This window comes from Bubalus kerabau, chromosome 19 (assembly GCF_029407905.1).
Source record: "Bubalus kerabau isolate K-KA32 ecotype Philippines breed swamp buffalo chromosome 19, PCC_UOA_SB_1v2, whole genome shotgun sequence".
NCBI lineage: Eukaryota > Metazoa > Chordata > Mammalia > Artiodactyla > Bovidae > Bubalus > Bubalus kerabau.
The window spans coordinates 7,709,996-7,734,670 of NC_073642.1; the positions used below are offsets into that span (position 1 = coordinate 7,709,996).

The following is a 24,675-nucleotide window of genomic DNA, read 5'->3' on the forward strand; positions in this document are numbered from 1 at the left end:
AATGGGACCTAATTAAACCTAAAAGCTTTTGTAAGGCAAAAGGAAACCATAAACAAGACAAAAAAGACAACCCTCAGAATGGGAGAAAATATTTCCAAGTGAAACAACAGACGAAAGATTAATCCCCCAAAATATACAAACAGCTCATGTAGCTCAATATCAAGAAACAAACAAACCAATCAAAAAATGGACAGAAGACCTAAACAGACATTTCTCCAAAGAAGATACAGCAGATGGCCAATGAACACATGAAACGATGCTTAACATAACAAATTATTAGAGAAATGAAAATCATGTTTGGACCTCACACCAGTCAGAATGGCCCCCATTAAAAACATCTACAAATAATAAATGCTGAAGAAGGTATAGAGAGAAGAGAACCCACTTACACTGTTGGTGGAATGTAAATTGATACAGCCACTATAGAGAACAGTATGAAAGTTCCTCAAAAAACTAAAATAAAACTACCATATGACCCAAAAATCCCACTCCTGGGCATATATTTAGAGAAACCATAATTTAAAATGATACATGCGCCCCAATGTTCACTGCAGGACTATTTACAATAGACATGACATGGAAGCAACCTAAATGTCCATCAGCAGATGAATGGATAAAGATGCGGTACATATATACACAATGGAATATTATCAGTCATTAAAAGAATGAAATAATCATGGATGAACCTAGAGACTGTCATACAGAGTAAAGTTAGACAGAAAAAGAGAAAAAATTATCATATATTAACTCATATAAGTTGAATCTGGAAAAATGGTACAGATGATCTTATATGCAAAGCAGAAATAGGCACAGACATACAGAACAAATGTATGGATACCAAGGGGAAGGGTGAGGGGGATATGGGATGAACTAAGAGATTAGGAATGACATATACACTACTATGTATAAAATGGGCCTCTCTTGTGGCTCAGCTGGTAAAGAATCTGCCTGCAAGGCGGGAGACCTGGGTTCAATCCCTGGGTTGGGAAGATCCCCTGGAGAAGGGAAAGGCTACCCACTCCAGTACTCTGGCCTGGAGAATTCAATGGACTGTATAATCCATGGAGTCACAAAGAGTCAGATACAACGGAGTGACTTTCACTTTCACATATAAAATAGATAACTACTAAGAACCTCCTCTACAGCCCAGGGAATTCTATTCAGTGCTCTCTGGTGACCCAAATAGGAAGGAAATCCAAAAGGGAGGAAATGTATGTGTATGTACTGATGATTCCCTTTGCTGTACAGCAGAAACTGACACAGTGCTGTAAAGTGACTGTATTCTAATAAAAATAAACTATAAAAAATAAAATATATCCAAAAGTTGTCTTCCTCAAGGCGTCAGAAGCCCCTGGCACAGAAGCACTGCCTACCATACACACAAAGCAGTTTTAAACTGTCCCACTTACACTGTGTGTGTGCATGTGTGTGCTCAGTCATGTCCAACTCTTTGCATCTCCATGGACTGTAGTGGACTGTAGTCAGCCAGGCTCCCGTCTATGGAATTTTCCAAGAATACTGGAGTGGGCTACCATTTCCTACTCCAAGGGATCTTCCCAAGCCAGGGATCAAACCCACGTCTCTTATGTCTCCTGCACTGGCAGGCAGATTTTTTACCACTGGCTCCACCTGGGAAGACCAACTCACATATAGTATTAATAGCCACCCCCCCAACCCCAAATCACTGGAAGAGCTCCATAGGTTCTTTTTTACATAGAATAAGGAGATATCGTCAAGTACTATGCTCAAAAATTATTTGGATCAGTTGCTTCCCCTATTCTGAGTGATGGTAGCTATTCACTTACTATATACACAAATGAGTTCACTTCTATGCACATTCAGTTCTAGGATTTTTTCCCCCATATCCATTTAATTTTTCAATATGCAGAGTATTAACAAATTTATACACATCAAAAATATACTGAAACCTAGAATCAAAGCAAGTGTCCACTTATCCCTACCTCTTTCCCCTTCCCTCCTCTTACAGGTAACCAATTTCAACACTTACTAGTTTACCTTTTCTGTGTTTCTTCTCTATAAAACTAAGATAATATAGATAAGTTATACAGACATGTATCTTCTTTCAAACATGAAAGTAATTCTATGTGCCTGCTCTTTTGCAACTTTACTTTTCTCACTTATTGTATCTTCTTTTTCACTTATTGTATCAATTCATAGAGATCATCTTCATTTTCCTCACTAAATATCATTGTAACATATACTATTTATTAACATAATATGATGAAAGCAGGCTTAATACCAAAAGCTTGATAAATAAAATCAACATAATAAAACTTACAAGTATTGAATTTTAAAGGAGAAAAGAAGAACAGACATGTTAATCCTATTCATTTTATGGACAAGAGAAACTAATGTTTAGAAGTAACAGTCTCAAAGTTACAAAGTTCAGAGTAACATATCATACAACCAGCAAATACTGAGTATTAGGCACTAGGCTAAATACTAAGAAATCAAATATGAATGTTTAAAATAAAAACTAAAAAAACTTTCTGTCTTTAAGAGAGCCATGGGAATAAATGTCAATATAGTGCTACGTTCCAAAACATGCTGCTGCTGCTGCTGCATCACTTTAGTCGTGTCCGACTCTGTGAGACCCCATAGATGGCAGCCCACCAGGCTCCCCTGTCCCTGGGATTCTCCAGGCAAGAACACTGGAGTGGGTTGCCATTTCCTTCTCCAATGCATGAAAGTGAAAAGTGAAAGTGAAGTCGCTCAGTCGTGTCCAACTCTTCGCGACCCCATGGACTGCAGCCCACCAGACTCCTCGGTCCATGGGATTTTCTAGGCAAAAGTACTGGAGTGGGGTGCCATTGCCTTCTCCGAAACAAACATAAATATATACAATTTACAAACACAGTAAAAGGGAGAAAATCGAAGCGGGGAAAGTGGAAGCAGTGACAGATTTATTTACTTGGGTTCCAAAATCACTGCAGCTGGTCACTGCAGCCACGAAATTAAAAGACACTTGCTCCTTGAAAGAAAAGCTATGACAAACCTAGACAGTGTATTGAAAAGCAGAGACATCACTTTTCCAACAAAAATCTGCATTGTCAATGTTATGGTTTTTCCAGGAGTCCTGTACAGATGTGAAAGCTGGACCATAAAGAAGGCTGAGCACCAAAGAACTGATGCTTTTGAATTGCGGTGCTTTTGAAGATTTACCAGAAGGACCAATGCTGAAGCTGAAGCTCCATTATCTTGACCACCTAGTGCCAAGAGTCAATTCACTGGAAAAGACCTGATGATGGGAAAGATTGAAGCCAAAAGGAGAAGAGGGCAGGAGAGAATGAGGTGGTTGGATAGCATCACTGACTCAGTGGACATGAACTTAGCAAACTCTGTAAGCTAGTGGAGAACAGAGGAGCCTGGTGTGCTACAGTTCATGGGGTCGCAAAGAGTTGGACACGAATTAGCGACTGAACAATGACAACAAGAGGAGGGAGCAACTGTTTCATTTAATTGGTTTGTTTGATTTCAAGTTTATTAACATATTTACTGGGATAGAGAGTACATGGTATGAAAGACAATATGAAACTTTAGCAAAACTATAGGGAGCTGAAATGGTTGTGCCACAGGCAGGATAATGAAAAAAGACAATACTGGAGATGTAAGCAGGAGATATGAACTTTATCCTAAATCTAATGTGAAACCACTGATATTTCTACCTGGCTTTGTGTGACCTTGGAAATATCACCTGACTTCTCTATGCCAAACTATAAACTATGGATAATAATAACATATATATGTATCATATGGACATTCTAAAGAATAAATGCAATTTGCATAAAATTCTTCTTAGAGATGGGAATACCAGACCACCTGACCTGCCTCTTGAGAAATTTGTATGCAGGTCAGGAAGCAACAGTTAGAACTGGACAAGGAAGAACAGACTGGTTCCAAATAGGGAAAGGAGTTCATCAAGGCTGTATATTGTCACCCTGTTTATTTAACTTATATGCAGAGTACATCATGAGAAATGCTGGACTGGAAGAAACATAAACGCAACTGCAAAATCTTCAAGGTGTGATGCAACTCCAATTTCATCAGTCTAGCATTAAGATAATTTCTTCTAAATTGTGTGTGGTTGTACAAGAGAAACCACAACACTGCACTATGTGCTTCCTTTCTATGTCCACTGAACTGTCTCCTTAGTTCCAGCATCAGAGGGCAAACTGGACATGGAACAACAGACTGGTTCCAAATAGGAAAAGGAGTTCATCAAGGCTGTATATTGTCACCCTGTTTATTTAACTTATATGCAGAGTACATCATGAGAAATGCTGGACTGGAAGAAGCACAAGCTGGAATCAAGATTGCCGGGAGAAATATCAATAATCTCAGATATGCAGATGACACCACCCTTATGGCAGAAAATGAAGAGGAACTCAAAAGCCTCTTGATGAAAGTGAAAGTGGAGACTAAAAAGTTGGCTTAAAGCTCAACATTCAGAAAACGAAGATCATGGCATCTGGTCCCACCACTTCATGGGAAACAGATGGGGAAACTGTGGAAACAGTGTCAGACTTTATTTTTCTGGGCTCCAAAATCACTACAGATGGTGATTGCAGCCATGAAATTAAAAGACGCTTACTCCTTGGAAGGAAAGTTATGACCAACCTAGATAGCATATTCAAAAGCAGAGACATTCCTTACTTTGCCAACAAAGGTTCGTCTAGTCAAGGCTATGGTTTTTCCTGTGGTCATGTATGGATGTGAGAGTTGGACTGTGAAGAAGGCTGAGCGCCGAAGAATTGATGCTTTTGAACTGTGGTGTTGGAGAGGACTTTTGAGAGTCCCTTGGACTGCAAGGAGATCCAACCAGTCCATTCTGAAGGAAATCAGCCCTGGGATTTCTTTGGAAGGAATGATGCTAAAGCTGAAACTCCAGTACTTTGGCCACCTCATGCGAAGAGTTGACTCGTTGGAAAAGACTCTGATGCTCGGAGGGATTGGGGGCAGGAGGAGAAGGGGATGACAGAGGATGAGATGGCTGGATGGCATCACTGACTCGATGGACGTGAGTCTGAGTGAACTCTGGGAGTTGGTGAGGGACAGAGAGGCCTGGCGTGCTGCGATTCATGGGGTCGCCAAGAGTCGGACACAACTGAGCGACTGATCTGATCTGATCTGATAATGGGCTGCCAAAATACAAAGGCCATGAGCAGTTATCAGTTAACTGAGTGAGTTCTGACCTCCTACAAGGTCTCCATCTCCCAACCCCTCTTATTCTGCAGTGATGACGCCCTTCCTATATCTGCCAAGGATATAGTTTCAAGCATTTGCAGATGAACCTGAGCTTCTGCCTACTTCCCATTACAAATCCTGCCTCAATGTAGCCAAAATAAAAAAAAAAATCAAAAAAATCAATAAATCAATATTCCTCCAATCCCTGTTCTTGGAGGATCAGAGGAATCACAATTCCTGGATTACCAATGGCTAGTTCAGGTGAAAGAGGGTGGCCAGGGGGGTTGGGGGTGAGGAGGGTATACTTCAGGCTGAGGTTCTCTCAGTTACTACAGCTGTTTACTGTTTATGCACCAAACAATAATAACTATATATTTCAATAATTAAATCAATAGAACTCCTCAATTTAATGCAGTGACTCTCAACTTAAATGGATATTAAATTCAACTGAGGAGCTAAAACATCTATTTTGCATGCATGAACTTACCCTGGCCCCACAAAAATCTATCAAATCATAATTGAGACTAATGTCTAAGCAAGAGTAATTTTTAAAGGTTCCACATACTGTTATGCACCTATTATGATGCACATCCCTAGCTCAGAGCAACTGCTTTATTATGTTACAGCACTAGATTTTTCATTCAAACACTGGTTGGCTATGTGTGACAGTTAAGTGACAAAATCATATAAATCAATAAAGATCTAATTGTATCATAGCTACACATATTTATATTTATTTCCACAAAGAAATACCTTCTCTCCCATTTTCTTGAATTACAGGGCTGTCTTAGTCTTTTTCCCATTATTTGATAAAGAAAGACAAGAAGAATTTTGTAATCCTTATATGTCTTCTATGAGGAGAAACAGCTTAAAGATACCAAGAAGCAGGGAGAACATACATTCTGGTGTACCTGGGACATGCAACTTTATTTTTATTGTATGGGAGTAATTATTAAGTGAGACCCCTCACTCTCAAAAATATCCTGGTTTGAAGATAAATTACATCAGAAGTAGGCCAATGTTTTCATTTCTATATGCCTTTTAACCAAGCTGCAATTCATATATGCCATTAAGATCATCTTTTTAAAAGTGTACAATTGAGAGTATACAATTTTGCTCTTTTTTTTTTAAACAGTATTCAAAGTTGTGCAACCATCCTTACTATCTAATTCCAGAACATTTTTATCATCCTAAAAAGGAGTCCAATGCCCATTAGCTATTATTCTCCATTCCTTCCTCTCCCCAACTCCTGAAAATTACTTATCTACTTTCTGACTCTATGGATTTACCTCTTTGAGGTAAGTCATAAAACAGAGTCAGACAATAGGCAGCCCTTTGTGTCTGGCTTCTTTCAGTTTTCAAGGCTTATTTGTGTTAAGTATTATCAGCACCTCATTCCTTTTTTGGCTGAATAATACTGTATTCTATGCATACCACATTTTATTCATTCAACAGTGATGAACATTTGGGTTATTTCCACTGCTATGAACAGTGGTGCCCAGATTTTTGTGTGTGAATGTTTTCAATTTTCTTGGGTGTATGTCTAGGAGGAAGATAGCTGGGTCATATACTAACTTTATATTTAACTTTCTGAGGAACTGCCAGGCTGTTCTCCAATGGGTATGAACCATTTTGCCTTCCTACTCTTGGGGATTTTTCTGACCCAGGCGTCGCACCCGTTTCTTGCATCTCCTACATTGGCACACAGAATCTTTACAAGGCAAGGGTTCCAATTTCTACACATCCTCATCAACACTTGCTATTGTCTTATTTTTGTGACAACTATCCTAATGGATGTAAAGTGGTATCTCAATGTAGTTTTCACTTGTGTTTCTCTAATGACCAATGATACAAAGCAGTGGTCCCCAATCTTTTTGGCACCAGGAATAGGTCTCGTGGAAGGCTATTTTTCCACAGACTGCAGTGGGAGTGGGGGTAGGTGGGATAGATGGTTCAGGCGGTAATATGATGGGGAGCAGCAGATGAAGCTTCACTCGTTAGCCCATCATTCATTTCCTGCTGTGCAGCCCAGATCTTAACAGGCCACGGACCACTATCTGCCCAAGGCCCAGGGGTTGGGGATCACTGATAGAGTGTGTCTTTTCGTGAACCTATTGGTCATTTGTATATCTTCTTTGAAGAAACATGTATTTCAAATCCTTTCATAAATTGGGTTATTTGCCTTCTTATTGTTAACTTGTAAGAGTTCTTCATATATTTTGGATACTAGACGCTTATCTGGGGCTTCCCAAGTGGCACAGTGTAAAGATTCTGTGTGCCAATGTAGGAGACTCAAGAAACAGGTGCAACGCCTGGGTCAGGAAAGTCCCCAAGAGTAGGAAATGGCAACTCACTCCAGTATTCTTGCCTTGGCAATCCCATGAGCAGAGGAGCGGGTGGGTGGGCTACAGTCCATGGGGTCGTCAGACGTCAGATACCACTAAGTGACTGAAGACAGAACAGCATATAAAGCAAGGAGCCAACTCTGTTCATTTACACATGGATATCTAGGTGTCCTAGCATTGTTTTATGAAAAAGTCTACAAACAACAAATGCTGGAGAGGGTGTGGAGAAAAGGGAATCCTCTTACACTGTTGGTGGGAATGTAAACTGATACAAGCACTAAAGAAGACAGTACAGAGATTCCTTAAAAAACTAGGAATAAAACCACCATCAGTTCAGCGCTCAGTCGTGTCTCACTCTGCAACCCCATGGACTGCAGCATGCCAGGCTTCCCTGTCCATATGACCCAGCAATCCCACCACTATGCATATACCCTGAGGAAACCAAAACTGAAAAAGACATATGTACCCCAATGTTCACTGTAGCATTATTTACAATAGCTAGAATATGAAAGCAACCTAAATGTACATCGACAGGTGAATGAATAAAGAAGCTGTGGTACATACACACAATGGTACATACACACTCAGCCATAAAAAGGAATGCATTTGGTCAGTTCTAATGAGGTGGATGAACCTAGAGCCTATTATACAGAGTGAAGTCAGTCAGAAAGAGAAAAACAAATATTGTATATTAACACATATATATGGAATCTAGAAAGATGATACTGATGAAATTATTTGTAGGGCAGTAATGGAGACACAGACAGAAAACAGACTGATGAACACTGGCAGGGGGGCGGGGGTGGTGGAGAGAGGATGGAAGGTAAGAGGAGAGTAACATGGGAACATATATTACCATAAGCAAAATAAAAAGTCAATGGGAATTTGCTGTATGACTCGAGGAACTCAAACGGGGACTCTGTACCAACCTACAGGAGTGTGGATGGGGAGGGAGGTGGAAGGGAGGTTCAAGAAGGAGGGGACACATGTATATCTATGGCTGATTAATATTGATGTTTGGCAGAAACCAACACAATACTGTAAAGCAATTATCTTTCTATTACATCTTTTAAAAAGGCTATCGTTTCCCCAGTGAACAGTCTTGGCACCCTTGTCAAAAATCAATTCACCATAAATGAATGGTTTTACTACTAGACTCTCAATTCTACTCCACTATTCTATATGTATATCCCTACATGAGTAGCAAGCACAATGTCTTGATTACTATAGCTTTGTAGTAAGTTCTAAGACCAGGTAATGGGAATCCTCCAACTTTTATTATTTTTAAAGATCATTCTTTGGTTATTCAAGGTATCCTGAATTTCCATGTGAATTTTAAGATCAGCTTGTCAACGTCTTCAAAAATAGCCAGCTAAGATTCTGACATGGATTGCACTGAATCTGTTTGGGGAGTACTGCAATCTTACTAAGTTTTCCAATTCATAAACATGGTATGCCTTTCCATTTACTTAGGTTGACTTTACATTTTTTCGACAATGTTCTCTAGTTTTCAGAGTAGAAGAAATGCACTTCTTTGTTAAATTTATTCCTAAGTATTCTATTCTTTTGATACTATTATAAATAAAACTGTTTCCTTAATTTCATTTATGGATTTCACTATCATTCTACATGATTTGTGACTTCAAAAATACAGAATAACATTTTAAAAAGTAATTAGAAGCTTACTGCACTTATTTTTTATTGAAGGTAGTTGATTTACAATACTGTGTTAGTTTCAGGTGTACAGAAAAGTGGTTTGGTTATATACACCCATACACATAATAAACATAATTTTCATATTATTTTCCATTATAGATTAAGATACTGAATGTAGTTTCCTGTGCTATAAAGTAAATCCTTATTGCCTACCTACAGAGGATGAGATGGTTGGATGGCATCACCGACTAGATGGCATGAGTTTGAGTAGGCTCCAGGAGTTGGCAATGGACAGGGAAGCTTGGCATGCTGCAGTCCATGGGGTCGCAAAGAGTCTGACATGACCGAAGCAACTTAGCAGCAGTAGCAGCAGCAAGCAGTATCTGTTAATCTCAGATTCCTAATTTACCTCTCCTCATCCCTTTTCCCTCTTGTAACTATAAGACTGTTTTCTATGTATGTGAGTCTGTTTCTGTTTTGTAAATGATTCATTTGTATTATTTTTTAGATTCCACATGTAAGTGATAACATATGATATTTGTCTTTGTCTGACATACCTCGCTTTGCATATTCTCTACTACTTTGCATGATAGCTATACATACTATACACACACACACACATACACACTCTCTCTCTCTCTCTCTCTCCCCCATCTTCCTCATCTATTCTTTATCCAATGGACACTTAAGTTGTTTCCATGTCTTGGCTATTGTGAATGGTGCTGCTATAAACACTGGGGTGCATGTGTCTGTCTTTCTGAATTAAGAGTTTTCGTCTTTTCCAGATACAAACTCAGGCTAAGACTGCTGAATCATACGGCATTAATAATTCCATTTTTGGTTTTTAAGAACCTCCAGGGAACCTCCATACTGTTTTTCATAGTGGCAACACCAATTTACATTGCCACCAACAGTGTAGAAGGTTCCCTATTCTCCACAGTCTCTCCAGCATTTATTATCTGTAGACTTTTTGATGATGGCCATTCTGACCAGCATGAGGTGATACGTTACTGTAGTTTTGATTTGCACTTCTCTAATAATTAGCAAAATTGAGCATCTTTGCATGTACCTACTGACCATCTGTGTATCTCCTTTGGTGAAACAACTACTTAGTTCTTCCACCCATTTTCTGATTAGACTATTCTCTTATACTGAATTTTATGAACTGCTTGCATATTTTGGAAATTAAGTCCCTGCCGGTCATTTGCAAATATCTTCCCCCATTCCATAGGTTGTTTTTTTGTTTTGTTGATGGTTTCCTTTGCTGTGCAAAAACTTTTAAGTTTGATTAGCTCCCATTTGCTTATTTTTGCTATTATTTCTTTTACCTTGGAAGACTGATATAGGAAAATATTGCTATGACTTATGTCAGAGACCGTTTTACCTATGTCCTATTCTAGGAGTTCTGTAGTGATATGTCTTATTTCTAAAGCATTTTGGGTTTATTTTTGTGCACAGTGTGAGGGTGTGTTCTAACTTCACATGCAGCTGCCCAGCTTTCCCAACACCACTGATCAAAGGGACCATTTTTTTCTCCACTATACATTCTTGCCTCCTCTAAGACTGACTGAAGGTGCATGGGCTTATTCCTGGGCCCTCTATTCTGTTCCATTGATCTATTATGTCTATTTTTTTGTGCCAATACCATACTATTTTGATTACTGTAGCTTTGTGGTAGTCTCTAAAGTCTGGGAGGGTTTTGTCTCCAGCTTTCTTCTTTTGTCTCAAGACTGTTTTGGTAGTTCAGGGTCTTCTATGGTTTCATACGAATTTTAGTATTTGATGTATTTCTGTGGAAAAAAAAACGTCATGGGTATTTTTATAGGGATTGCAATAAGTCACTAGATTACTTTGAGGTATGGCCATTTTAATAGTATTCACCCTTCCAATCCAAGAGTACAGGATATATTTCTATTTCTCTGAATCACCTTCAATTTCCTTTATCAATCTCTTATAGTTTTAGCATACAGGTCTTTCACCTCTTCAGTTAGATTTACTCCTAGGTATTACTTTGATGTGATTCTAAATGGGATTTTTTTTTTAGCTTTCTTTTTCTGATATTTCATTGTTACTCTAAAGAAATGCAACAGATTTCTATACATTAATCTTATATCCTGCTACCTTGATGATTTCACATATTAATTTTTGTGTAGCATCTTTAGGGTTTTTGGCAGATGGTGACTGCAGTCATGAAATTAAAAAATGCTTGATGCTTGGAAGAAAAGCTATGACAAACCTAGACAGCATATTAGAAAGAAGAGACATTACTTTGCCAACAAAGATCCATCTAGTCAAAGCTATGATTTTTCCAGCAGTCATGTATGGATATGAGAGTTGGACCATAAAGAAAGGCTGAACACCAAAAGATTGATGCTTCTGAACTGTGGTGTTGGAGAAGACTCTTGAGAGTTCCTTGGCCTGCAAGGAGATCCAACCAGTCAATCCTAAAGGAAATCAATCCTGAATATTCGTTGGAAGGATTGATGCTGAAGCTGAAGCTCTACTTTGGCAACCTGATGTGAAGAGCTGACTCATTAGAAAAGACCCTGAAGCTGAGAAAGACTGAAGGCAGGAGGATGACAGAGGATGTTGGATGGCATCACCAACTTGATGGACATGAGTTTTAGCAAGCTCTGGGAGATGGTTAAGGACAGAGAAGCCTGGCATACTGCAGTCTACTAGGTCACAAAGTGTCAGACACAACTGAGCCACTGATCAACAATAATACAGAGTATTATTTACAGAGTATTATGTTATCTACAAATAATGTAGTATTTTTTACAGAGTATTATGTTATAATGTAGTATTATAACATAATATTATATAACATTATATTACAACATATTATAATGTATAAGTAATAATATAGTATTATTTACAGAGTATTATGTTATCTACAAATAATGACAATTTTACCCCTTCCCTTCCAATGTGCGTACCTTTTCTTTTTCTTGTCTGACTACTGTGGCTAGGACTTCCAATACTATGTTGAAAAGAAGTATAAGAGTGGGAACCCTTGGCTTGCTCATAAACTAGCAGGAAGGCTTTCAGCTTTTCACCAGAGTAATATGTTGGCTATGAACTTGTCATAAATGGCTTTTATTATGTTCAGATATGTTCCCACTATACCCACTTTGGTATGAGTTTTTATCACGAATGGATGTTGAGTTTTTTCTGCACTTATTGAGATGATCATGTGGATTTTGTCTTTTCTTTTCTTAATGTAGAGTGTCACACTGATTGATTTGTGTATGTGAACCATCCTTGTTCACATACCCTGGGATAAATCCAATCTGTTTGTAGTGTATTTTTATGTGTTGCTGGATTTGGGTTGCTAATATTTTGTTCAGAATTTTTGTATCTATATTCATCAAAGATACTGGCCTGTAATTTTCTTTTTTGGTTGTGTTTTTGTCCGGTTTTGGTATCAGGGTGATGGTGGCATCATAGGATGACTTTGGGAGTGTTCCCTCCTATTTAATCTTTTGGAAGACTTTAAGAAAGATTAGTATAAGTCTTTGTATGTTTAGTAGAATTTCCCAGTGAAGCCATCTGGTCCTGAACTTTTGTTTGCAAGGAGTTTTTTTTAAATTACAGATTCTATTTCAGATCTAGTGTTTGGTCTATTCAAATTATCTACTTCTTTTTGATTAAGTTTTAGTAGGCTATATGCTTCTAGAACTTGTTCATTTTTTCTAGACTGTACAATTTGCTGGTATACAATTGTTCATAATATTATCTTATAGTTTCTTGTATTTCTATAATATCAGTTGTTATTTTTCTTCTTTCCTATCTTATTTCTTTGGGTTTTCTCTCTTATCTTTTTGGTAAGCCTAGCCAGAGGCCTGTCGAATTTGTATATCCTTTCACAAAACCAGCTCTTGATTTTACTGATCTTTTCTATTACTTGTTGATCTCTATTTTATTTGTTTCCACTCATATTAATTTCCTTCCTTCTTCTGACTTTGGGTTTTGTTTCTTCTTTTTCTAATTCTTTTAGGTGGTAGGTTGGATTATTCATTGAGATTTTTCTTGTTTCTTGAGGAAAGTCTATATCACTATGAACTATATCACTATGTCTCATCAAACTACTTCTGGGCATCCCATGGATTTTGTAAGACTCTATTTTCATTGTCATTTGTCTCGAGGTATTAACTGATTTCTTTGATCTCATTGCTGACCCACTGGTTTTTCAGTAGCATGTTACTTTTTTATCATATTTAAACATGAATGTCATAGGTCCTTTAATTTATATCTACTACAAGAAGAAAAGGGCTTTCCAATCCCTGGGTTGATATCCCCTGGAGAAGGGCATGGCAACCCACTCCAGTATTCTTGATTGGAGAATCCCATGAACAGAGGAGCCTGGTAGGCTACAGTGCTTAGGGTCACAAAGAGTCAGATACAACTGAAGCAACTTAATACAGGATCACAGCACACAAGGGGAAAAAAACTGATCTAAACAAGCAAGAAACTCTAGTAGTCATCCACTTTAATAAAAAATATTCAAAAAAATCAAGCAGTGCCAGTTTTCATCCCAATTTTCAGTGGGCAATGCAACCCCCTTATGTACATGCGCACATTCACACACAGGCACAAATGATGTCTTGCATTTCCTTATAAACTATATAAACAAAATAACCACTCATTCTCATAGTCACAGGAACTTGAGGGAGACTATTTTGCTGTAAGTTTCAATGCAATTAGAGATTCCCTGCTCCTACAGAATTATCTTTCAGTTAATTTTAATATAAGAACATTTCTCTTTACTCTAAAATAGAATGTTTTAATTATTGTTTACAAACAATTAAATCCAGGCAGAAATTCAAATTCTAAATTAAGACTATCACTTAACTATTCTTATGGAAAATGAGCAAAGCATTCCATTTCATCCAAAATTGCACATACTGAATCCTAATTACACATTTTAAAAATACAAAGATATGTTGTGAACATAGCGATGGCTACTAGTCAGTATTTAATGACATGATTCAACAAGGAAAACAAATTTTACTTTGAATATAAAGGTTATACACTTATAGCTATTATCTGAAAATGCAGTTTTGCTATATAACTTATGTAAAGGCAAAACATGCCCTACAAACAATTACACTTAATTTTATGAAGCTCTGACTTATACTGTTTTAAATTTTAGGTAAAATTCAAAAACATTAACATATGATTCAAGAAATAAGATCAATAATGGTACAAAGTACAGAAAGCAGTGAGAAAATAATCCCATACTAACTACAAAAGGGATTGCCTAACAAACTTGTGGATATCGTGATAGATATTCTGGCCTAAGAAAACATTTATAATGCTATAACCGTATCATAAGAAAGGCAAGAAATCATAAGGTCTCAAGGCAACATGAATAAAGGTGGAGGCTGTACCCTGCACATGGACATATGGCCGAGAGAAGGAAAGTGGGGACTGAATCCAGTTTGTTCTCCACTCTCTAAACCCTGAACCCTGGCAGAAAGCATCATCCATTTAAAACTGGGAAAAGAAGATTTTTTCTAACTCTGCAAGGGCTAGCTGTGGCCTGGCTATACCACATCCAAACAACTACCTTTTAGAAAAGTAAAGACAACTGAGATACTAAATACTGTGTCCTTTCTAAAATCATAACACCAAAATACCACTTCTCATTATGAATTTATTTTTAATGTTTCAGGTTAAATCATTAATATGGCAAAACATAAATAGGTTGAGCAGAGAGGAAAAATCATCTAAAACTCTTAATTAAAATATAATCATGAGAAATAAAAAAACATACTGGATACATTAAGAACAGAGTATACATTGAAAAAAAAATCAGTGAACCTGGAAACATGACATTAACTATTCAAATAATGAAAGGGGGCGGGGAGTCAAGGGCCAAAAGACACAATCTCAACTGTTAAACTGAAATTCCCTCCCTCCAAAATATTGCATAGGATTAGTGGATACTGGGAAGAAATAGTGGCCAATGTTTCTAAATTTGGTTACCAAAAAACACTAAAACATCATTTTCTCAAAGAAAACCATATAAAGGCATATAATTGATAAAAAATTATAATCAAATGACATCATAATCACAATCACTGAAAAAGTTGTAAGGCTGAAGAGCAATCAAACAAAATAGAAAGTTTACATATGAGGCAACAAAAAGTAACAGCAGACTTTCTGTCAGTAACTATACAACTTATTTCAGAAATGACTTCACAACATATTACCAGAGATAAAGAGGGCTATTTCAAGTCAGAAGGCTCAATTCATCAAAAATATATTTAAAAATGCATGTACCTATTAATAGAGCTTCAAAATACATGAATCAGTAAGTGAAGGGAGAAAAAGACAAATTCACAATTAAAGTTGAAGATTTCCAAACCCTTCTCTGAGCAATTACTGCAACAAATGGAAAATCAGAAGGGACAAATCTTGAAGAACACTACCAATCAATCTGACTAATATTTTTAGAAAGCTTCACTCAACAAAACAGAATACACATTCTTATTAAGCATACACAAAACATTTGTTTACAGACAACATTCTGCACTCTATAATAAACACAGGAAGTATGTTATTGAACCACAACAGAATTAAATTAAAAACCTATTAGAGAAAAACATCTAGAAAATTAAGGACTATTTCGAAATTATATAGGTCCAAGAAAAAAAATCACAAAGGATCTTAAGAATTCTTTGAACTCCATGTGAACAAACACATGTAAAGATACTCTGTATGATGCAGACAGAGAAAAAATTTTAAATATTAAGCGCTCCTTTAGAAAACAGTGGTCTCAAATACTAGAAAGAGAGGATATCACTATAGATCCTTCAAACATTAAAAGAATTAAGAAATATGAAACTTCACGCCAATAAATTAGACAACCTATGTAAAAACAAATTCCTTAAAATACACATAAACTAAAGCTTTTCAAAAAAGAATTAATATATATCTGAATAGGCCAATATCAATTTATTCAATCAAATAAATCGAATTCACAGTTTAAAATCTTACCACAAAGAAACTGCAAGGCCAGAGATCAACTTTGGTGAATTCTACCAAACACTGGGGTAGCAAATCACCCCAGTATAATTGCTATGAGAACCTCATGAACTGTATAAATGGACAAAAAGATATGACACTGAAAGATGAGTCCCCCGGATCTGAAGGTGTCCAATATGCTACTGGGGAAGAGTGGAGAGCTACTAATAGCCCCAGAAAGAATGATGCAGCTGGGAAAAGCGGAAACAATGCTCAGTAGTGGATGTCTGGTGATCAAAGTAAAAGCCAATGCTGCAAAGAACATTATTGATAGGAACCTGGAATGTTAGGTCCATGAATCAAAGCAAACTGGAGGTGGTCAAGCAGGAGATGGTAAGATTAAACATCAATATGTTAGGGATCAGTGAACTAAAATGGACGGGAAAGGGTGAATTTAATTCAGATGACCATTATCATATACTACTGTGGGCAAGAATCCCACAGAAGAAATGGAATAGCCCTCATAATCAACAAGAGAGCCCAAAATGCAGCCTCAAAAATGAGAGAATGATCTCAGTTGTTTCCAAGGCAAGCCAGTCAACATGACGGTAATTCAAGTCTTAAAGGAGATGGGAATACTAAACCATCTTACCTGTCTCCTGAGAAACCTGTATGTGGGTCAGGAAGTAACAATGGAAAAACTGCCTGGGTCAAGATTGAGAAAGCAGTACGACAGGGTTGTCTGCTGTCACCTTATTTGTTTCATCTATATGCTGAGCACAGCATGAGAAATGTCAGGCTGAATGAGTTACAACCTGGAATCAAGATAGGCAGGAGAAACACCAGCAAACTCAGATATGCAGATGATACCACTCTAATGGCTGAAATCAAAGAGGAACTAAAGACCTTCTTAATGAGGGTGAAGGAGGAGAGTGAAAGAGCCGGCTTAAAACTAAATATTAAAAAAACTAAAATCACGACATCTATCCCCATTACTTCATGGCAAACAGAAGGGGAAAAGGAGTAGTGACAGATTTCCTCTTCCTGGGCTCTAAAATCACTGCAGATGGTGACTGAAGCCATGAGATCAGAAGACATCTGCTTCTTAGCAGGAAAGCTATGACAAACCTAGACAGTATGTTGAAAAGCAGAGACATAACTCTGCAGACAAGGGTGCGTATAGTCAAGACTATGGTCTTCCCAGTGGTCACATATGGTTGTGAGAGCTGGACTGTAAAGAAGGCAGAGTAACAAAGAACTGATGCCTTCGACCGTGGTGCTGGCGAAGACTTTGAGAGTCCCTTGGACAGCAAGGAGATCAAACCAGTCAATCTTGAGGGAGATCAGCTCTGAGTACTTGTTGAAGGGACTAATGCTGAAGCTAGAAGTCCAGTATTGTGGTCATCTGATGCCAAGAGCTGACTCACTGGAAAAGTCCCTGATGCTAGGAAAGACTGAGGGCAGAAGGAGAAAAGGGCATCAGAGGATGAGATAGCTGGATGGCATCACCAAAGCAATGGACATGAACTTGGGCAAACTTCAGGAGATGGTGAGGGACAGGGAGGCCTGGCACACTGCAGTCCATGGGGTCGCAAAGAGTTGGATATGAGTGGTGACTGAATGCTACCATCAAACACTTAAAGAACAACAACTATATAAAAACTTTTTGAGAAAAAAATCTTTTAACGTATTCTATTATCCTGATATAAAAACCAGACAAAGACATTATTTTAAAAAACTACATACCAATCTTGAGAAAGAAAAACAGAGCTAGAAGGATCAATCTTTCTGACTTTAGACTATACTACAAACCTATAGTCATCAAGACAGTATGGTACTGGCTCAAAAACAGAAATAAAGACCAAAAGAACAAGATAGAAAGTCTAGAAATAAACCCACACACCTAGGGGCACCTTATCTTTGAAAGAGGAGGCAAGAATATACAATGGAGAAGACAGCCTCTTCAATTACTGACGCTGGGAAAACTGCACAGCTACACATAATAAGAATGAAATTAGAACACTTCCTAATGTCATACACAAAAATAAACTCTAAATGGATTAAAGACCTAAATGTAAGTCAGACACTGTGACACTCTTAAAGGAAACCATAGGCAGAACACTCTTTTACATAAATTACAGCAAGATCCTCTTTGATCCAGCTCCTAGAGTAAAGGAAAAATAAATAAATAAATAAACAAATAAGACCTAATTAAACTTAAAAGCTTTTGCACAGCAAACGAAACTATAAACAAGATGAAAAGACAACCCTCAGACTGGGAGAAAATAATCACAAACGAGGCAATGGATAAAGGATTAATCTCCAAAATACACAAGCAGTTCACGCAGCTCAACTTCAGAAAAAATAAACAACTCAATCAAAAAATGGGCCGAAAACCTAAGCAGACATTTCCCCAAAAAAGACATAGAGATGGCCAACAAACACATGAAAAGATGCTCAACATCACTCATCATTAGAGAAACACAAATTAAAACTACAATCAAGTATCGCCTCACAGTGGTCAGAATGACCATCGTCATAAAAAGTACAAACAATAAATGCTGGAGAGGATGTGGAGAAGAGGGAACCCTCTGGCACTGCTGGTGGGAATGTAAATTGATACAGCCACTGTGGAGAACAATATGGAGATTCTTTTAAAAGCCAGGAATAAATCTACCATATGACCCAGACCCTACTATTAGGCATACACCTTAAGAAAACCGTAATTCAAAAAGACGTAAGTACCCCAGTGTTCTCTGCAGCACTATTTACAATAACCAGGACATGGAAGCAACCTAGATGTCCATCAACAGATGAATGGATAAAGAAGTTGTGATACATATACAGAAAATACAATATTGCTCACCCATAAAAAGGAACAAAACTGAGTCAGCTGTAAAAGGTGCATAAACCTCGAGTCTGTCATACAGAATGAATTATTGCATATACATGGAATCTAGAAAAATAGTACTGATGAACCTATTTGCAGGGCAGCAATAGAGATGCAGATATAAATACACTTATGGACATAGGAGGGGAAGGAGAAGGTGGGACGAATTAAGAGAGTAGCACTGACATATACACACTACCATGTGTAAAACAGTTAAGCTAGTGGGAAGCTGCTGTGTAATACAGGGAGCTCAGCTTGATGCTCTGTGACAACCTAGATGGGTGGGAAGTGAGGAGTGAGAGAGGGGCTCAAGAGAGGGGATACATGTATTCAGTTCAGTTGCTCATTTCTGTCCGACTCTTTGAGATCCCATGGAGTGCAGCATGCCAGGCCTCCCTGTCCATCACCAACTCCCAGAGTTCACTCAAACTCATGTCCATTGAGTCGGTGATGCCATCCAACCATTTCATCCTCTGTCATCCCCTTCTCCTCCAGCTTTCAATCTTTCCCAGCATCAGGGTATTTCCCAAGGAGTCGGATTTTCATATCAGGTGGCCAAAGTACTGGAGTTTCAGCTTCAACGTCAGTCCTTCCAATGAATACTCAGGACTGATCTCCTTTAGGATGCCTGGATCGCCTTGCAGTCAAGGACTGCACAAGAGTCTTCTCGTCCTTTGAACTCTGAACACTACAGTTCAAAAGCATCAGTTCTTCAGTCCTCACCTTTCTTCATAGTCCAACTCTTACATCCATACATGACTACTGGCAAAATCATAGCCTTGACTAGATGGACCTTTGTTGGCAAAGTAATGTCTCTGCTTTTTAATATGCTGTCTAGGTTGGTCATAACTTTTCTTCCAAGGAGCAAGGGTCTTTTAATTTCACGGCTGCAGTCATCATCTGCAGTGATTTTGGAGCCCCCAAAAAATAAAGTCTGATGCTGTTTGCAGTGTTTCCCCATCTATTTGCCATGAAGTGATGGGACTGGATGCCATGAACTTCATTTTTTAAATGCTGTTTTAAGCCAACCTTTTCATTCTCTTCTTTCACTTTCACCAGAGGCTCTTTAGTTCCCCTTCACTTTCTGCCATAAGGGTGCTGTTATCTGCATATCTGAGGTTACTGATATTTCTCCGGGCAATCTTGATTCCAGCTTGTGCTTCTTCCAGCCCAGCATTTCTCATGATGTACTCTGCATATAAGCTAAATAAGCAGGGTGACAATATACAGCCTTGACATACTCCTTTTCCTATTTGGAACCAGTCTGTTGTTCCATGGCCAGTTCTAACTGTTGCTTCCTGACCTGCATACAGATTTCTCAAGAGGTAGATCAGGTGGTCTGGTATTCCCATCTCTTTCAGAATTTTCTACAGTTTATTGTGATCTACACAGTCATATTTACAGCTGATTCATGCTGCTATACAACAGAAACCAACACATTATAAAGCAAATACCCTACAATTAAAAATTTTTTAGAAAACTACAAACCTATGTATGCCATGAACATATATGAAAGCATCTCTCATTAACACAAATCTGAACTTTTACAACAATGTATATACAACATATATACATTGTTGTACAATGTACTTAACGGAAAAAGATCTAAGATCAGGAGTAAGGCAACAATGTCAGCTCATCACTTCTATTTAACATTGCACTGAGACTACTAGGCAGTGCAATAAAGCAACAAAAGAAATAAAAGGTATAAAAATTTTCAAAGGTAGAAGTAAAATAGTCTGTTTACAGACAAGATGAGGGTCTGCCCAGAACATCTGAAAGAATCCACAAAACTGCCACCACAACTACTGAGTTTAGCAGAATCATAAATTACAAGGTTTTATGCCAAAATCTATTATATTGCTATATACTAAAAACAAACAGTTGGAACTAATATTACATAACCATTTACAATAACATAAAAATGGTAAACAGAGACCAACAAAATATATGTAATATCTTTACAGTGAAAACTACAAATACTGCTGAGAAACTAAAAGACAACTTAAATGGGGAGAGATACCAAGTTCATGCATCAGAAGACTCAACATCCTTAAGAGGTTAATTCGCTCCCAATTACCCTCCATGATAAAAGCATTAATAATCAAAATCTTGTTAAGGCTTCTCTGCAGAAAATGACAAGGTAATTCTAAAATACATAGAAATGGAAAGGACTTAGGCTAGAAAACAACCTTGAAACAAAAGAGCAAAGGTGGAGGGTTTACACTACCTGATTTTAAGATAAGACTTACATAAAGCTATGATAATCAGGACAGTAATGTCATAAAGATAGATACATAGATCGATAGATATAATAGGGTTCTGAAATAAGCCCACATATAATGTCGACTGATTTTCAACAAAGTTGCCAAGGTAGTTCAGTAGGGAAAAATACAACCTTTTCAATAATGTTTCTTGAACAATTTGACTTTCATAGGCAAAGAAATAAATCTTATCTCTTATGTAATACCATACATTAAAATTAACTCAATGAGATAAAAGACTTAAAATGTAAGAGCCTAAAGCAGTTTCAAGACTTGAAGAAAAAGAAAAAAGGTAGGGAAAATATTGCCCAATATCTGTGCTAATTCCTCCAATTTCTACTTCAAATTAGGGCAGAATCATTAGGGAAAACAAATCTGAGGTTCTGAAGTCAACATTTGAAACTACTCAAAAGGAAAGAGCATTTCCCTCTAAGTACTCAGTAACTCCAAGCCAAGCAGTTCTTAATTCAATCACAACTCTCAGAACCACTCAAAGCCTGCTATAAAGAATAACCTTTAGAACTGAGTAAAAGAAGTTATCATAGACGATTCCCTGAAGCAAATACAACAGCTAAAGCTATGCTCATAGCCACCACAGAGGTGCAGGGAAGATACAGAAATATAGGGAAGTTATAGAGGAAATTCTCTAGAATGGAAATGGCTAAATTCCTGCAGTGCTTTAATTCAATTCACTCAGTGTTGAGCTATTAGTGAACAAAATATATACATACAAGTTGAGAAAAGAAAAAAATCAAACATTGAAAGATTTATAGAAAACTAAACAAGATTTATATTTCAAAATGTGAATTAAACTTCATTTTCCCCATTCTTCCTGTGTATATACAAGTTTTCAACTAAAGGATACTTTTCAATTAAAAAATAATACGTTTTCCCCTAGCTCCCTAACCTGAAAAATATCATAAAATGGGTTGTTCTGCATTCAAGATTTAACAAGAAAAATGTATGGCCATAGGAAACTTGATATTGGAATAAAGTATTATAAGAAAAAAACTCATTTTGTAAGTTCATAAAAGTTCTTCCTACCACTGAAGGAAAAATTTAAACCTTACATTAAGTAGCAAAACTATTCTTAAAATGAAAAGAATAACAACAGAAAATATTTTAAGCACCTTTCACAAGATTTACTGACATAATCATCAGGCTTGATCAATTATATCTAATAGAATGTCAATGTGAACATATTATGACACACCAAAAACCATCCCCTAATGTCAAACAGGAGATGGCAAGAGTGAATGTCAACATTCTAGGAATCAGCGAACTTAAATGGACTGGAATGGGTGAATTTAACTGAGATGACCATTGTAACTACTACTGTTGGCAGGAATCCCTCAGAAGAAATGGAGTAGCCATCATGGTCAACAAAAGAGTCCGAAATGCAGTACTTGGATGCAATCTCAAAAACGACAGACTGATCTCTGTTCGTTTCCAACGCAAACCATTCAATATCACAGTAATCCAAGTCTATGCCCCAACCAGTAACGCTGAAGAAGCTGAAGTTGAATGGTTCTATGAAGACCTACAAGACATTTTAGAACTAACACCCAAAAAAGATGTCCTTTTCATTATAGGGGACTGGAATGCAAAAGTAGGAAGTCAAGAAACACATGGAGTAACAGGCAAATTTGGCCTTGGAATACAGAATGAAGCAGGGCAAAAACTAATAGAGTTTTGCCAAGAGAATGCACTGGTCATAACAAACACCCTCTTCCAACAACACAAGAGAAGGCTCTACACATGGACATCACCAGATGGTCAACACCGAAATCAGATTGATTATATTCTTTGCAGCCAAAGATGGAGAAGCTCTATACAGTCAGCAAAAACAATACCGGGAGCTGACTGTGGCTCAGATCATGAACTCCTTATTGCCAAATTCAGACTGAAATTGAAGAAAGTAGGGAAAACCACCATTCAGGTATGACCTAAATCAAATCCCTTATGATTATACAGTGGAAGTGAGAAATAGATTTAAGGGCCTAGATCTGATAGAGTGCCTGATGAACTATGGACGGATGTTCATGTTCGTGACATTGTACAGGAGACAGGGATCAAGACCATCCCCATGGAAAAGAAATGCAAAAAAGCAAAATGGCTATCTGGGGAGGGCTTACAATAGCTGTGAAAGAAGAGAAGCAAAAAGCAAAGGAGACAAGGAAAGATATAAGCATCTGAATGCAGAGTTCCAAAGAATAGCAAGAAGAGATAAGAAAGCCTTCCTCAGAGATCAATGCAGAGAAACAGAGGAGAACAACAGAATGGAAAAGACTAGAGATCTCTTCAAGAAAATTAGAGATACCAAGGGAACATTTCATGCAAAGATGGGCTCCATAAAGGACAGAAGCAGAAGATATTAAGAAGAGGCGGCAGGAATACACAGAAGAACAGTACAAAAACAATCATCACAACCAAGATAATCACAATGGTGTGATCACTCACCTAGAGCCAGACAACCTGGAATGTGAAGTCAAGTGGGCCTTAGAAAGCATCACTACGAACAAAGCTAGTGGAGGTGATGGAATTCCAGTTGAGCTATTCCAAATCCTGAAAGATGATGCTGTGAAAGTGCTGCACTCAATATGCCAGCAAATTTGGAAAACTAACCAGTGGCCACAGGACTGGAAAAGGTCAGTTGTCATTCCAATCCCAAAGAAAGGCAATGCCAAAGAATGCTCAAACTACTGCACAATTGCACTCATCTCACACTCTGGTAAAGTAATGCTTAAAATTCCCCAAGCCAGGCTTCAGTAATACGTGAACCGTGAACTTCCAGTTGTTCAAGCTGGTTTTTGAAAAGGCAGAGGAACCAGAGATCAAGTTACCAACATCCGCTGGATCATCGCAAAAGCAAGAGAGTTCCAGAAAAACATCTATTTTTGCTTTATTGACTATGCCAAAGCCTTTGACTGTGTGGATCACAATAAACTGTGGAAAATTGTGAAAGAGATGGGAATACCAGACCACCTGACCTGCCTCTTGAGAAACCTGTATGCAGATCAGGAAGCAACAGTTAGAACTGGACATGGAACAACAGACTGGTTCCAAATAGGAAAAGGAGTATGTCAAGGCTGCATACTGTCACCCTGCTTCTTTAACTTATATGCAGAGTACATCATGAGATATGTTGGGCTGGAAGAAGCACAAGCTGGAATCAAGATTGCTGGGAGAAATATCAATAACCTCAGATATGCAGATGACACCACCCTTATGGCAGAAAGTGAAGAAGAACTAAAAAGCCTCTTGATGAAAGTGAAAGAGGAGAGTGAAAAAGTGGGCTTAAAGCTCAACATTCAGAAAACGAAGTCATGGCATCCCGTCCCAT

The 24,675-nt window shown here is 37.8% G+C and overlaps 1 protein-coding gene across 15 annotated transcripts in view; it reads right to left on the minus strand.

The window, feature by feature from the left end:
* Positions 1–24,675, minus strand: part of MEF2A (myocyte enhancer factor 2A) — a 169,113-nt gene that overhangs the window by 109,099 nt on the left and 35,339 nt on the right. The window contains exon 3 of one of the 15 annotated variants that reach the window (XM_055555854.1): positions 10,852–10,996. The exons of 13 other annotated variants lie outside the window; for them this stretch is intronic. The gene's annotated coding sequence lies outside the window, so the exon portion shown is untranslated. Of the gene's footprint in view, positions 1–9,419; positions 10,997–24,675 lie in introns of all 15 variants that reach the window. One more of the 15 variants, XM_055555853.1, reaches the window with a different exon arrangement.